Genomic DNA, 15,105 nt, shown 5'->3' on the forward strand with positions numbered 1-15,105 from the left:
TCCAGCCACTCTTCCCCAAACCTATAGCGTTGCATGGGGTTGTTGTGACCCAAGTGCAGGACCTGGCGCTTAGTCTTGTTCATTTTCATGCAGTTGACCATAGTCCATTGATCTAGCCTGTCCAGATTACTCTGTAGATCCATCCTACCCTCCAGCAGATCAACACTCCCGTTCAACTTGGTGTCATCTGCAAACTTCCTGAGGGTGCACTCGATCCCCTCATCCAGACAACTGATAAAGATATTAAAAAGAACTGGCCCCAATACTGAGCCCTGGGGAACACCACTTCTGACTGGATGCCAGCTGGATTTAACTACATTCACCACAACTCTTTGGGCTCAGCCATCGAGGTAGTTTTTTATCTAGCGCAGAGTATGCAGCCAGTACTATAAGTAGCGATTTTAGTAAAGACCCTTTCAACTCTTCTGGGTCGCAATGGGCTGTGGCCAGTAACTTGCCTGAGTTGGGACACTGCTCAGGCTGACCCCTCGAGGTCACGGCAGGAGAAGACCCTTCTCAAGCCTCAAGTATTGCCTGTTGAGAAACACCGATGCATCGTGAGTATTCACCCTAAATCTAAGAAAGGGAAATTTTAACTATAGGTTAGTCTCTCTCTCTCATCCACCTGTCCACCTATATGTTGTGAGATACACATTAGCTTTACAGATGTGGATGCTCTTCTGTCCATCCGTGCACGTGTAGGACCTAAAAGCGGTACCTTTCAGCTCGCTAGCATTGCCCACTATTAAGAAATTCCCAATTGGAGACCTGTATGTATGTGTGTGCATGGGTGCTTATATGCTTTGCTTAGATATATACATATATAAGCATTAATCTGTGATTTGTACCTTTACTCATACGTATATGTATTGATTTGGAATATCTTCTAGTAAGTTAGTGTGAATCTTGCCATCTTTGAATCTGCCATTCAATTATTTTGTTTATTCACCTTGTAAACCCCTAAACTGGTTAATGATTAAGTGCTGCTAAAATTCAACCTCTTAATCTGCCTTATATCATGAATAAATTTTGAATAGCTGCTAAATCATCACCGTGTCAAATATTTTCATCCATGACAGCACTTCCGTGAACTCCCTCAGCACCCTTGGGTAGATCCCATTGGGCCCCATAGACTTGTGTATGTCTAAATGGTGTAGAAGGTTGCTAACCATTTTCCCTTGGATTATGGGAGCTTCATTCTGCTCCCTGTCTCTGTCTTCCAGCTCAGGGGTCACAGAATCACAGAATATTTTTGGTTGGAAGGGACCTTTGAGATCATCGAGTCCAACCAACAAAAAAAAAAAACCAACCAAAAAAAACCCAAACACCAAGCACCAAAACCAAACCAAAACAAACACCCACAACCGCACACCACACCCACACACAATCTCGGGCACTAGCGCATGCCCTGAAGTGCCATGTCTACACGTTTCTTAAATACCTCCAGGGATGGCGACTCCACCACCTCCCTGGGCAGGCTGTTCCAGTGCCTGACCACTCTCTCAGTAAAGTAATTCTTCCTAATATCTAATCTAAACCTCCCCTGCCGCAACTTCAGACCATTTCCTCTGGTCCTGTCATTATTCACTTGGGAGAAGAGGCCAACACCCACCTCTCTACAACCTCCTTTCAGGTAGTTGTAGAGGGCAATGAGGTCCCCCCTCAGCCTCCTCCAAACTAAACATGCCCAGTTCCCTCAGCCTCTCCTCATAGGACTTGTTCTCCAGACCCCTCACCAGCTTGGTGGCTCTCCTCTGGACACACTCCAGCACTTCAATGTCCTTCCTGTAGTGAGGGGACAAGAACTAAACACAGTAGTCGAGGTGAGGCCGCACCAGGGCTGAGTACAGAGGCACGATCACTTCCCTACTCCTGCTGGCCATGCTATTCCTGATACAGGCCAGGATGCCCTTGGCCTTCTTGGCCACCTGGGCACACTGCTGGCTCATGTTAAGCCAGCTGTCCACCAACACCCCCAGGTCCTTTTCTGCTGGGCAGCTTTCCGGCCACTCTTCCCCGAGCCTGTAGCGTTGCCTGGGGTTGTTGTGACCGAGAACAATTGGTACCCGGAGAACAATTGGTCCTACTACTAAAGACTGAGGCAAAGAAGGCATCAAGTACCTCATTCTTTTCCTCATCCTTTTCCTCATCCTTTGTCACAATGTTTCCCCCCACATCCAATAAAGGATGGAGATTCTCCTTAGTCCACCTTTTGTTGTTAATGTGTTTAGAGAAACATGTTTAATGGACTTTTACTGAAGTAGCCAGAATAAGTTCTACTTGGGCTTTGGCCCTTCTAATTTTCTCCCTGTATAACCTCACAACATCTTTGTAGTCCTCCTGAGTTGCCTGCCCCTTCTTCCAAAGGCCATAAACTCTCCTTTTTTTTCCTGAGTTCCAGCCAAAGCTCTCTGTTCAGCCAGGCCAGTCTTCTTCCCTGCCGGTTCTTCTTTCGGCACATAGGAATGGCATGCTCCTGTGCCTTTAAGGCTTCCTTCTTGAAGAATGTCCAGCCTTCCTGGACTCCTTTGCCCTTTAGGACTGCCTCCCAAGGGACTCTGTCAACCAGGCCCCTAAACAGGCCAAAGTCTGCTCTCGGGAAGTCCAAGGTAGCGGTTCTGCTAACCCTCCTCTTTACTTCTCTATCAATTGAAAACTCTATCATTTCGTGATTTCTGTGCCCAAGACAGCCTCCAACCACCACATCATCCACCAGTCCTCTGTTCACAAAGAACAGGTCCAGTGGGGCGCCTTCCCTAGTCGGCTCCCTCACCAGCTGTGTCAGGAAGTTATATCTTCCACGCACTCCAGGAACCTCCTAGACTGTTTCCTCTCCACTGTATTGTATTTCCAGCAGACATCTGGTAAGTTGAAGTCCCCCATGAGAATAAGGGCTAGGGATCGTGAGATTTCTCCCAGATGCTTATAGAATATTTCATCTGCCTCTTCATCCTGGTTGGGTGCTCTATAACAGAATCCCACCATGATATCTGCCTTGTTGGCCTTTTCCCTGATTCTTACACATAAACACTCGACCCTTTCATCACCATCGTGAAGCTCTAGAGAGTCCAAACGCTCCCTAACATAGAGAGCCACCTCACCACCTCTCCTTCCTTGCCTATCCCTTCTGAAGAGCTTATAGCCATCCATTGCAGCACTCCAGTTGCGTGAGTCATCCCACTATGTTTCTGTGACTGCAACTATACCATAGTTTTCCAGCTGCAGAATGGCTTCAGGCTCCTCCTGTTTGTTGCCCATGCTGTGTGCGTTAGTGTAGAAGCACTTCAGTTGGTCCTGCCACCTTTTTGCTGGGAGAAGTCCTAATTCTTACTTGGCCATTCACAGGTGCTTCTGTGGTTTCTAGCACCCTTGTGTGTTTGCTGCTGCATTTTGATGTTTTCAGAATATTTCTAAAGTAGCAGATGAAGAATGATTAAGTAGTATTCTACTTCTTCACAATGTTTTCCATGGCAGATGAAGTATTTGTACTTGAAAAACAGTTATATATTCTGCGTTATTTGCTTTGAAAGAATTACCATAGATTTTTGGATATGAGGAGAAGAGTTCATTAGCTCACTAGTGTTGGCTGATGAACACTACTATGTAGGTACAAAAAAATCAGTTATAACAACTGTTAAATGTATAGAAACATATCAAAATCATCAGCTGATTTGGCCCATTACTAGACTTTTAATCTTCTACTAGCTGGGTCAAGTTTAGAAAAAATATTTCTACCAATGAATGAGGCACATTTTAACAAGCCTTTCTCCTGGTTTGGGGTGGAGCAGAGACAACTTTCTGTTCAGTGAGAGAGGTTCTTGTTTGTACTTGTTGCTGTGGATACCAGGCTCAGCTGACTTGGCTGTTTACCTCATGGAGGGGTTGCACCTGTGGGGAGGAGTGGAAAGGTCACGTGACCCAAAACTGTCCAACAAGTTATTCCATCCCATCTGCCATGCTCAGTATAAAATCTAAGGGATCAAAGGGTCTGGGTGGGGATGTGGGCAGTGGGATTGAGTATACTCTTAACAAGTTTGCCAATGACACCAAGCTGTGTGGTGCAGTTGACATGCTGGAGGGAAGGGATGCCATCCAGAGGGACCTGGACAGGCTTGAGAAGTGGGCCCGTGCAAACCTCAAGAAGTTCAATCAGGACAAGTGCAGGGTCCTGCACCTGGGACATGGCAATCCCAGGCACAAATACAGGTTGGGCGGAGAATGGCTGGAAAGCGGCCCTGAGGAGAGGGACTTTGGGGGTGTTGGTGGATGAGAAGCTCAACATGAGCCGGCAATGTGTATTGGCAGCCCAGAAAGCCAACCGCATCCTGGGCTGCATCAAGAGAAGTGTGGCCAGCAGGTCGCGGGAGGTGATTCTCCCCCTCTACTCTGCACTCGTGAGACCCCACCTGGAATACTGTGTCCAGCTTTGGAGTCCTCAACATAGGAAGGACATGGACCTGTTGGAACGGGTCCAGCGGAGGGCCATGAAGATGATCAGAGGGCTGTAGCACCTCTCCTATGAGGACAGGCTGAGAGAGCTGGGGTTGTTCAGCCTGGAGAAGAGAAGGCTCTGGGGAGACCTTCAAAACCATGTCTTTCCAATTTAGAGACAAGTATGTCATGCGGGACAGTGTCAAATGCTTTGCACAAGTCCAAGTAGATGACATCTGTTGCTCTCCCCTTATCTACCAATGCTGTAGCGCCATCATAGAAGGCCACCATATTTGTCAAGCATGACTTGCCCTTGGTGAAGCCATGTTGGCTGTCACCAATCACCTCCTTATTTTCTATGTGCCTTAGCAGAGTTTCCAGGAGGATGTGCTCCATGATCTTGCCGGGCACAGATCTGAGACTGACCGGCCTGTAGTTCCCTGGGTCTTTCTTTTTTTCTTTTTTGAAAACGGGGGTTACGTTTCCCCTTTTCCAGTCAGCAGGAACTTCACCAGACTGCCACAACTTTTCAAATATAATAGAAAGCGGCTTAGCAGCTTCATCCATCAGCTCCCTCAGGACCCACAGATCGATTTCATCAGGCCCCATGGACTTGTGTACCTTCAAGTTCCTTAGATGGTCTCATACTTGATCTTCTCCTACAGTGGGCAGTGCTTCATTCTCATAGCCCCTGTTTTACCTTCTGCAACTTGGGCGGCGTGGTTAGAGCCCTTGCCAGTGAAGACAGAGGTGAAAAAGTCATTGACTACCTCAGCCTTCTCCATATCCAGGGTGACCAGGTCTCCTGGTTCCTTCTGGAGAGGGCCCACATCTTCCCTAGTCTTGCCTTTATCTCTGACATACTTATAGAAGTTTTTCTTGTTGTCCTTGATGTCCCTTGCCAGATTTATTCTGTCTGGGCTTTAGCTTGCCTAATCTGGTTCCTGGCCACTCGGACAGTGTCTCTGTAATCTTCCCAGTCTACCTGTCCTTGCTTCCACCCTCTGTAGACCTCCTTTTTGCTTTTGACCTTGTCCAGGAGCTACTTGTTCATCCATGCAGGCCTCCTGGATTTTTTGCATGACTTCTTTGTTGGGATGTACCGCTCCTGAGCTTGGAGGTGATCCTTGAAACTAACCAGCCTCCTTGGGCCCCTCTCCCCTCCAGTACTTTTTCTTTACTCTGCCAAGCATATCCCTCAAGAGGCCAAAGTCTGCTCTCCTGAAGTCCAGGGTAGTGAGCTTGCTGCGTACTGTCCTCTCTGCCCTAAGGATCTTGACTTCTACCATCTTGTGATCACCGCAGCCAAGGCTACCCTTGTGTTTGACATTCCCCACCAGCCCCTCCTTGTTGGTAAGGACAATGTCCAGCATGGCTCCTCTCCTTGTTGGCTCCTCTACCACTTGGAGAAGAAAGTTGTCATCGACACATTCCAAGAACTTCCTGGATTTCTTGTACCCTGCTGTGTTTTCCTTCTAACAGATATCAGGGTGGTTGAAGTCCCCCATGAGGACCAGGGTCTGTTAATGCGATGCTGCTCCAATCTTTCTGTAGAGGGCCTCGTCCGCTCCATCATCCCGGTCGGGTGGCCTATAGCAGACCTCTACTGTAACATCACCTGCCCTTGTGTTCCCTTTAATCTTGACCCATAAGCTCTCTGTTGGGTCTTCATCCATCCCCAGGTGGAGCTCCATGCACTCCAGCTGGTCATTGACATAGAGGGCAACATCCCCTCCTCATCTCCCCAGCCTGTCCTTCCTGAAGAGACTGTATCTCTCCATTCCAACACTCCAATCATAAGAGCCATCCCACCATGTCTCTGTGATGCCAATAAGATCATAGCCCTGGAGGTGTGCGCATGTCTCTAACTCCTCTTGCTTGTTTCCCATGCTACATGCATTTGCGTAAAGGCATTTCAGCTGGGTGCCCAGTGGAGCTGACTTACCGGCTGGAGTGGCTGCATTTCCTTCATGCTGCTCTTCAGGTGGCCTTCCTTTGAGGTGTTTTATCTGTGACTCCCCAGTTCCTATTGCCTCAGGAGCCCCCGGCTCATCCCCATAAGACTTCGAGTATGCTGTAGCATACCCAGCACATCTCAGGGCAACAGGTTGAGGGCCTTCGCGAGCGACCCATCCCTCAGACCTTGGAGCATCATCCCTTGGCTTGTCATGAGCAAGCCAGATGATATCCCCTTCCCCCAACAAGCCTAGTTTAAAGCTCGGTCAATGAGCCCTGCTAGCTCATGAGCAAACACCCTCTTCCCCCTTTCAGAAAGATGAATCCCATCCGATGCCAGCAAGCCTGGTGCCGTGTAGGCCACCCCATTGTCAAAAAAACCAAAATTGTGGCAGTGACACCAGCCATGGAGCCATGTATTGACAGACTGTACACATCTGCTTCTTTCAGAGTCACTGCCTATAGCTGGGAGAACAGAAAAAAAGATAACCTGCACCCCAGATTCCCTTATTAACTGTGCCAAGGCCCCAAAGTGTCTTGATTACTCTTGGGCTATGTGTTGCCACCTCATCACCATCCACGTGAAAGAGCAACAGCAGGTAGTAGTCCGAGGGCCGAATCAGGATAGGAAGTTTCCTAGTGATGTCCCTGACCTGGGCCCCAGGGAGGCAGCATACTTCCCTAAGAAGAGGGTCTGCCCGGCATATTGGACCCTCTGTTCCCCTCAGGAGGGAGTCACCTACAACTACAACCCGCCTCTTCTTCCTCATGGAGGTGGTATTTAAACAGGGGGTAGGCCTTGCCAGTCCCAGCAACTCTTCTGGTATAGTCAAACCATCTTCCATATCATCCATGGGCTGGCCTACCTCCTTGAGAGCCTCATACCTATTATACAGAAGCACCTGGTTAGGGGAGGTGGGCAAGGAGGGGGTTCGCTTGCCACCCCTAGCACAGACTTGCCTCCATTCACAGCTCTCCTTTTGGCCACTGCCTTCAGTCTGGCAGGGGGAGGGTACCAGATCTCCTTTAGCTCAGGGCTTTTTGGTGGCTCTTCTGGTTTTTCTCTCAGGGAGGTCAGAACCCGATTCTACCAATCTATTTCTCACGCTCCCTGATGCTCCGCAGCCTTTCTACTTCCTCTTTTAGTTCTGCTACTAGGCTGAGTAGGTCATCTACCTGGTCACACCTCACACAGCTGTCATCCCTTCTACTATCCATTAGCCATGAGAGGTTAAAGCACCCCCTGCAGCCAGAGACCTGGATGGCCGCATGTTTCCATAGGAGCTCTGTCTGTATGGCTATGTCTGCTCTGGCAAGTGCAGAAGATGCAGATTTCTGTGTCTTTCAGGTAGAGACCATGGCTGAACTCCCCTCTTGAGCTTTCCACGCAAACTGCCACACCACACCCTGGTCACCATGCTCCCTAGGGCCGCCTTTTAAGGGGGCGGGGCTGGCCGCTGCTGCTGCAGGCTCTGCCCCTGCTTCGTCAGCTGCCGCTGAGCTGCCGCTGCCATGGCCTTTCCCCGCCTCAGAAAAGCTCGGGAAAAGGCCCTTTTCGCCGCGATAGCCTGGCTCTGCTGCAGACGTGCCTTCACTGGAGCTGTTTATCTTGGCGAGTGATGAGACAATATAATATACTACTTAAATATATAATAGTTATAATATAGTTATGTATAATATATTATATAATGATAAATATATATTATATACAATATATTTATTTTATGTAATTTATATTTATATATTATAACCATATATTCTAATAACATTGTATAATAATAAATATATCTAATTTTATAATAGTTATATATGTAATATAATAGCTCAGTGCTCATCATTTTGGATATGAAGTTAAGGTTGTGTTTGTTTTTTTTAACCTTGTGTGTCACTTTACACTTAAATTGAAATTCTTCTGTCATTTTATTGCTCATTTTTATAATGTCTTTCTGCAGTTCTTCTCAACCAGTCCTTGCCCTTATTACCCTAACTAATTATTAGCAGAAAACGTCATTCCCCCCTTTCCAGGCTGTTCATGAATATGAGGACCAGCAGAGTCCCAGCAGAGGCAGTGGCTCCTCTCCATTGTGAGAACTGAGATTTCTCACAAGAAAGGGCTGGTTTGGTGGGTTAAAGTTAAGCAAATGAAGTATTCAAGGCACTGAAGCAAAAGCTAGGCATGAATGTTAAGCATTGGGTTACTTAGATGTTAAGTTTAGGCTTGATCCTACAAAAACTTGTGGTTTTTTTTTAAATAAAACTGTATAGCACTTTGCAGAACAGAGCCAAATGTTAAAAGCATGGTGTAAATTGCCACCTTGTTTTTCAAACCATTAATCTTTTTTCCTGTTTAAAGAAGTTAGTCATGAAAACTGCAGAAATAAGATGCAGTAGAATTTAGCAAGTACATATTGCTTTGCTTAAGCAGATCCTCAGTGTTGCTTAATTTTGATCTTATCTGTTTAGTGCACATTTAGATTTATCTAATTACAGTTAGAATTAAGTTGTCATTTATCTTCTTTCAACATTGCCTCAGGGTTTATGAAGAACATAATACTGTAATTACACATCTTAATGAGAAGACAAGCTATTAATGGCATACTTATGAAATTTGCTGTGGTTTAAAATGCACTATCTTTACAGGACAATTAAAGAGATTTATTTAATCTGCCCTGTTTTTAAAGTGATATTGCCATGTGCCATAGCGTATTACTGTTGGAGAACTAGATAAACACAGTACAGTAATTAACCTTCCTGGAAAGAGGGAGCTTTTGAAACTTAAACATACTGTTCTAAAAAATAGTCACTGTTGAATTATCAACATCTGCTAGATAAAGACTAATGATCTCATTATAATTTCTTTTAAGAATATTTGACTGATTTCATTTGGAGGCAAGTGAATTGAACTCAAATGAAATCCTTTTTATACTAGGACTGAATTTGGAATGTTTTTTTCCCTCCTATACTTTTTATTTGCTCCATTACAAAGCAATAAGCTGCAAACAACTGAGTGTCAGAATTCAGTCTCAGACCTCTTAGCAAAAGGAGAACATTGAGCAATTGTTTAACATGTGATGTTTCGAGTATGACATTTCTGCTTTTTGATTTAATATAATAATATACCTCTTTATAGCTTTTCTGACTCAAGAGTAGCTTGACATTTTCAAATGACTTCCTGGTCAAAATTTTTATGGCGTCATCATACCACCAGACTAGCTGAAGTCTTAACCATGTTTTACTGTTTTGACATACGATTGCAAAGTATTTAAAATCAATTGCTTTTCTCTGCCCCTTAACTCTATCCCTTCATTCATTTCCCCTTTTTCTAAGACTGAAAATACTTAAACTCTCTTGCTGCCTTTATTATTGTTCTAGTATCACCTATCCCCAAACCGTTTGATTCGAAGCAGCGTTGTTCTTGATGACCATCAAAAGAATAAATATTGTTCTGCATACATATGAGTGTATTTTATTTGGAATGTGACACTGTAACAAGTATTTCAATAATTAGACTGAAGCATAATCTCTCAGTGATTCCTGCTTTTTCTTCTGATCTTTTGAGCGCACTATATTTTACCAGAGAGGTACCAGTCAAACAGAGTTTAAAGTATTCTCTCTCAGCACAGTCTCCGGTTCCTTAGAAAGCTGCTCAGCAGCTGCAGAGACTTTCCAGCTGTAGTATCTCATTAATATAGATCTCCATCAAGGCTAAGTGAAAGTCTGATGAAAACTGAACTTGAAACTTGCTAATGTGACCACACTACTGCTTATCTGGGCGTGAGTGCCACTGTTCTGTTAAAACTGTGCCTGTAAAAACTAGCTGAGTGGGAAGGAACCCTCCAGTGAAAGAAGAGCTCAATATGAGGCATATGATGGACTGATATGATTTTTTTAAAAATTAATATATTACATTTGTGTTTATTAATTCACTTTCAGAGGGTTGTTTGATATTTTTTTACGATGAAGACTAATACCATGACATTATTTTAAGCTTAAGGAGCTGCTCTAGTTTTCACAGAGATGAAATGGAGATTAATAACTTTGTGGACTATTGATAAGCCAGAATGACCTTTTTTGAGCTGTCAGCATAGCAGAACAGCTACATACTTTTTGAAATGCATGAATATTAATTGCTAAAATTGCTAATATTTAATGGAGATATCCTGTGTTTTTTGGTCTTGGAAACACCTGATAAATTGTGTCATCATAAACTTGAAAGTTACCCAGCGTATACACAAACACTCTCTTTCCTTACCCTACATTTAAGTGGAAAATAAAGACTAAAAGGAGTCAATAAATTAAAAAGTGGTAAGTCTTCCATCCCAAATCATATGGCTAAAGACTTTGTTCATATTTTATTTTACATATGCAAATATATTCAAATAGATGAATGAACATTTTAATCATCCTTCATACGCTGCCAAGATTTCTTTCTCAGTTGGGGTATAGTTGGCCTTGGAGACTTTATAGCCTCGACTCCAGAATCCCAGGGGTCGACCTCGAGTCTCCCCTGGTGCTTTCTGCCATAGGCTCCAGGTAGGGCCATTGTCTCTAGCTGCAGTGTACAGCATATTTTTAGTGTCCTGTCCTGTTCGGACTGGTCCAAGTGCTACTGCACGCACAATCTCTTGTTTAATTTGCTCAAAGGCTTGTCGTTGCTCAGGACCCCACGTCCCTTGACCTTACCTCTCTTTACAGCAAAACCTGCTTTCAGAAGAATCTCGATTACTTTCTTACCTTTCTTGAAAACTTCTTTTGCTGTATTACCCCACACAGTGATGTCATCAATGTACTGCAGGTGTTCTGGAGCTCCGCCCTTCTCCAGTGCAGTCTGGATCAGTCCATGGCAAATAGTAGGGCTGTGTTTCCACCCCTGGGGCAGTCGATTCCAGGTATACTGGACACCCCCTCCAGGTGAAAGCAAACTGTGGCCTGCACTCTGCTGCTAAAGGAATAGAGGAAAAGGCATTAGCAATGTCAATTGTAGCATACCACTTGGCTGCCTTCGACTCTAGTTCATATTGCAGTTCTAGCATGTCTGGCACAGCTGCACTCAGTGGTGGTGTGACTTCATTCAGGCCACGATAGTCTACTGTTCATCTCCAGCCTCCATCAGACTTGCGCACTGGCCATATTGGGCTGTTAAAGGGTGTCCCGGTTTGAAGTAAAACCGAACCAATTTTCTGTTCTGTAACTTTACATCCTAGCTAGGCCTCCTCTAACTCTCTGAAATTAACGGCATATTGTGGAGAAAACTGCTCGTTCTCAGAATGATAAGCCCAATGTTTGTGCTCCATGCCAAGGAATGGTATGCAGGGAGGCCCTTGCTTATACTTATTGCTATAACAACCAAGGTCAGGCAATTTCGTTATTTGCCCCCTTAGAGGGTCGGAAACGGAAAAAACGTAGAGGGGTCACATCGGTGGGGAGGAGTGGACAGGACAGGTGACCCAAACCTGACCAACTGGGGTATTCCATCCCATCTGCCCCATGCTCAGTATAAAGGCTGAGGGATCAAAGGGTCAGCCCCCTTCCTGCGATGGCCGACGTCCAGAGAGGACTCTGTCTGTTCATCTGTCTTTGATCCCGATCCGTGTGTTCCTGACTCCAGAGCTGGAATCCAGTTCCCATTCGTCACTGAGTCCAGTCTGGGACTTCCCCAGTGCCTGCCGGTGATGTGACTGTCATCCTGGGAGCTTGATACGGTTTTGTATATATTGTATCTATTTCATTATTTTCTTCTTTATTTTCATTTTTAATATTAATTCTTCATTAAAGTAGTTTAGTTCATTCTAAACTTCTGAATCTCCTTATCTCTTTCTCCTCCTCTCTCCTCTTTTAGGGGGGAGAAGAGGGGGGAAGGGCCATCTGCCGGTCCGGTTTTGGTAAATTCAGCCGAAACCACGACAAAGGGTGAGCGAGTCTTGCTGATCACTCCTTGGGTCTCCAGCCGACGAATCAGGTTCTGAATGGGAATCAGAGAGTCTCGGTTAGTGCGATACTGTCGTCGATGCACCGTGGAAGTAGCAATTGGCACCTGCTGTTCTTTAACCTTCAGCTATCCTACCACAGAAGGGTCATCTGAAAGGCCAGGTAAGGTAGACAGCTGTGTAATACCCTCAGTCTCTACAGCTGCTATACCAAAAGCCCACCGATACCCTTTCGGGTATTTGAAATACCCTCTCTTGAGGTAGTCTATGCCAAGGATGCACGGAGCATCTGGGCCAGTCACAATAGGATGCTTCTCCCACTTATTCCCATTGAGGCTCACTTCGGCCTCCAGTACAGTCAGTTCCTGAGATCCTCCTGTCACTCCTGCAATAGTGACTGATTCTGTCCCTCTATGATTCCATGGCATTAGGGTACACTGTGCACCAGTGTCCACCAGGGCTCTATACTTTCGTGGCCCTAATGTGCCAGGCCATCGAATCCACACAGTCCAATAAACTCGGTTATCCCTCTCCTCCTCCTGGCTGGAGGCAGGGCAACCGTAATGCTGAGGACAGCATCTCCAATTGCAAGGTGAATTCCTGTCTGGACAGGGGCAGTGCATACTCTGAACTGGAGCAGCCATATTCATGTAACCATCCTTTCTTCTGTCCGCTTTACCTTGCAACTCAAGCACTCGTGCCTGTAGGGCTGGGGTAGGTTTTTTATCCCATCTCCTCATGTTCTCTCCGTTATTGCAGAGGCAAAGCCACAGGAAACTTCGGAGTGAGTCCTGTTTCCCTTTGGTTGGTCTCATAGGAGGGCGTTTTTTCTTAATGGCTGCGACTTTGGTCTGAGCTGCAACTTGGGTTTGAGTAGGAATTTGGGTCTGAGCTGGGGAAGAGTAGGATTCATTCCCAATCTCAGAGAGTTTTTCAAGCAGTTTGTGAAAAATTGTCTTGTTTTGCTCAACTATTGCCTTGGTCATTTTCTCCATTGTCTCAGTCATTGTCTGTGGCAATGTTTGATCAGGACAGAATTGTATGCAATAAGCAGAAGCAGAAGCAGCAGCAGAAGCAGAAGCAGCAGCAAAAGCAGAAGCACAAGCACAAGGTCCACACTTTATTCACATACACAGAGCTCTATATATAGAGCTAGTTTCTGAGCTGTTTTCCAAACAGGGTGAGCACTCTCATTCTCATGGAATGTGACTGTTTTCAGCCACATCATTCTACACATACTCCTCCAGGCGGTTTTCCAGCCTGACCTTCACAGACACACACAATGTTTTTTTCTTCTGTCTGGCCAGCTTGAAACAATCTTATTCTTAAAGCAATATAGTCTTATTTCTGATCAAGTTTTGCTTGATCTGCGACATGCTCAGAAGGTTTCCAAAATCAGTCTTAATCGATCTTCCAGATGTTCTACATGGCCCCAACAATGCATGGAGTCCCAGGGGCACCAGTGGGTCTCTGCCCAGGTGGGGACAGGCTGGGCTGTCTCTGGGGCTGGTTTGTCACTCTCCTCCTCCTGGCCAGGTCATGTGGCCCCAACAATTGTCTTAGTTTGATCTTGCTTATGTTCTCTGTTGTCTCAGTCTGTGTCTTATTTTGTTCAGCCATCTTCTCAGTTTGCTCAGCCACTTTCTTAGTCAGGTTTTCTATTGCTGCAACACCGATGGGACGAGAGAGACTATCTTCATACTGTCGTACCCTGTCAGCAACCTCATTTACAGTTGGTGTATCAGTGTCAGATGCTCCCCAGACCATTGTTGACAAAGTGTGGGAATACACTGATGGTGCACTCTGCACAAACTTTCTCAACAAAGGTCGTTGACATGGCATTTCATCAGGATCTATAGTCACTTGCCAATTGCTATAAATCACCTCTCGAACAGCCAGTTCTCTCAGGTACTTAATACCTTTCTCCATGCCGGTCCATTTGCTTGGACGGCATTGGATATCATCCTTAAAGGGATATCTGCTCTTTACGGCTGATAGCAGTCGCCTCCAGAGACTGAGAACGTCTGCCTTATTCCCAATTGCTTTATCAATACCTCCTTCTTTGGCCGGGTTTCCCAGCTGCTTGGCCTCTCTACCATCTAAGTCTAGCTCCATTGTCCCAGCATTGGAGCAACCAAGAGAGAAGTGGCTCCCCATCATGACGAGTAAAATCCTTCCTCATATTTTGCAAATCCTTTATAGAGAAAGATTTAGTAATTACATCTACATCTGAGGCATCATCCTGTATCGAGGCTGGCTGAGAAGGACCCTCTCCCCTATCTACCTGAGAAGGAGCTGCCCAATCTGTTGACTGTGTTGTAAGAGGGTGCTTTCCTTTATCTACACTAGAAGGACCCTGTCCTAGATCTTCATCAGAGGAACCCTCTCCCATGCTCTCTGGCTGGGGCAGGTCGTTGTCGTAAGGGGCAGGGGAAGGAGCTGACTTTCTTTTCTGCTTCCTGGTCACCGGGGCAACTTGTGCCGGTTCTGCTGGCGTTGGAGTACCAGCAGTGCTCGTTCTGGGAGCTGGAGCAGTGACAGTGCTCGCTGTCGGGGCTGGAGCAGCCGGTGCCGCTATGGGCGGGGGAGGGGCTGGTGGTAGAGGTGGGGGGGGTGTAGGCGGCGGAGTCACTTTTACGGCCGGCTGCTGAGTGACCGGTGCCGGGATGGACCGGGCCGGGGCTGGAGCCGGTGTTGTGGCTTTCGCCAGTGTTGGTGGAGGTGCGCGTCTGACCGGTGCCGCAGCCGGTGGGGGGCGGGGCAACCAATCCCATTGGGACCGGTGTCGGCG

At 46.1% G+C, this 15,105-nt stretch overlaps 1 protein-coding gene and 1 long non-coding RNA gene across 2 annotated transcripts in view; one reads left to right on the forward strand and one right to left on the reverse strand.

Moving 5' to 3' along the window:
• LOC141476819 (potassium/sodium hyperpolarization-activated cyclic nucleotide-gated channel 1-like) overlaps positions 1–15,105 on the forward strand; it is a 191,094-nt gene that overhangs the window by 21,246 nt on the left and 154,743 nt on the right.
• The window catches only part of LOC141476702 (uncharacterized), a 42,690-nt gene that overhangs the window by 15,580 nt on the left and 12,005 nt on the right, over positions 1–15,105 (reverse strand). The window contains exon 2 of the long non-coding RNA XR_012463679.1: positions 11,122–11,329. This is a non-coding gene — a long non-coding RNA (uncharacterized lncRNA). The remainder of the gene's footprint in view (positions 1–11,121; positions 11,330–15,105) is intronic.

The sequence above is a fragment of the Numenius arquata genome, chromosome W (genome assembly GCF_964106895.1).
Source record: "Numenius arquata chromosome W, bNumArq3.hap1.1, whole genome shotgun sequence".
Taxonomy (NCBI): Eukaryota; Metazoa; Chordata; class Aves; order Charadriiformes; family Scolopacidae; genus Numenius; species Numenius arquata.